The sequence below is a fragment of the Juglans regia genome, chromosome 8, assembly GCF_001411555.2.
Source record: "Juglans regia cultivar Chandler chromosome 8, Walnut 2.0, whole genome shotgun sequence".
NCBI lineage: Eukaryota > Viridiplantae > Streptophyta > Magnoliopsida > Fagales > Juglandaceae > Juglans > Juglans regia.
Window position 1 is genome coordinate 6,370,669 of NC_049908.1, and position 1,768 is coordinate 6,372,436.

Below are 1,768 nucleotides of genomic sequence, written 5' to 3' on the forward strand. Positions count from 1 at the left end.
TAGAAAAAAACGTACTTTATACAATAACAGATCTCAATCAAATTTTTTTAGATCTCAAATATGTCTAGATATGTTAAAAGTTTATAAAGATAAACACAAAAAACGATACATCTGTAGTAAAAGTTCTGTGATCTAAAATGAAATATTTGGATCCTCCAAGTTTAGAATAGAAAGAAAAAAAAAAAAAAAAATCTGCAAAATAAATAGAACAGAAAGAAATCGAAATATATAGGACAACATATTTGAAGCAAAAAATTCTCAGATCTATAGTGAAGTGTCTAGAACTTTTAAGGTTTGTAAAAAATAAAAGAAGGGAAGGGGAAAAAAAATTAAACATAGAGCATGGCAACCAATGTATGCCGTATTCATCATTTCTTTTGGATAAAGAAGACTATAAATGTGCAATAGACCGCTGTGATCAAGAGAGAGAGAGAGAGTGAAAGACAACGAGAGATATAAAAAAAACATGAGGAACACAAATATTAATGCACAATATACAAAAAATTGAACAATAGATCTAAAAAATAAATACATAGGTTTATAAGAGAAATCCTTTCAAACGATTCCAGAAACAAGAAATAAACATAAATCGAAAAAAGAAAAAAACTAAGAACATAGATCTAAACATGGTCTCTTCAAGTGTGTGAAGATCTGTTCGAATCCTTAGGGAAATAAAAACAGTAGAAAAAAGAAATGAAAATCAACTCAAGCTTGTAGGAAATGAATAACATGTATTCATTTAGCTACAGATGCAAGACATAAAATGGGAAGGAGGAGTCGGGAAAAAATGCTAACAAGTAAAGTGCAACAAATAAATAAATGGCAACAGAAATAGATAAAACAAACAAAAAATACCAAACCATTATACATCAGACGGAAGAAAGTAAAATTTTTTCTTACATATCTAAAAAATAAAACCTTCAATTCGTAAGGTTTAAAAAAAAAAAAAAAATGTGCGAGGAAATAAAATAAACACAGATTTAAAAGATAACACTTGAGCTGAACTCTAAAAGCTAGCCCATTCGAAGGAATAACTCCAACTTATTAGACACGGTTTACACTGATTCACTAAAGAAAACCAACAGAGGGTATCTAATGTTATACAAATCGAGAAGTAAAGAGGGAGAGAATCGAGCGACATTCTCACCGATGAAGGGCTGGACGCGGCAGCGGGCCTGGGTGGATATTGACAGCGGCGAGGCTGGGGTCAACGACCACGGAGCTTGAGAGAGAGAGAGAGAGAGAGAGACGAGGGTGGGTGAGTTTGGGGTGGCTTACCGAGAGGTGTCACTGCGTTGGATGCGTGGCGCGGCGGCGAGTAGACAACACACAACAAAATGGGAGGAACCAAGCGACATGGGGAAGGCCATGGAGGTTCGGAGTGAAGAGAAGGAAATGCGGTGGCAACGGAGGAAGAAGAAGAATCAGTGCATGGCGTTGGTTCAATTGGAGGAGGAGGTGGGCGGCGTCCGTAGCAGGAAGGAGAAAAAAAATCGAAAATAGAAGGAAGAAGAAGAAGATGTTGTGCGGCGCATCTGGAGATCTGTACTTATCTTGCTGTTCTTCAATCTGCTGGTTGTTGCTCTGCTCTATTTCCACTGATCTTTTATTTTTTCCATATGTTTCATTACTATCCATACAAATAGATGTTATTGTCTGTATTGTATAATATTTTATGCACTTATTTGTTTGAAGCATTTTGCAAGTATGTGAAATTGTGATTATTAATTAGAATTAGTAAATATTTGTTGTATGTCTATTTAGATTT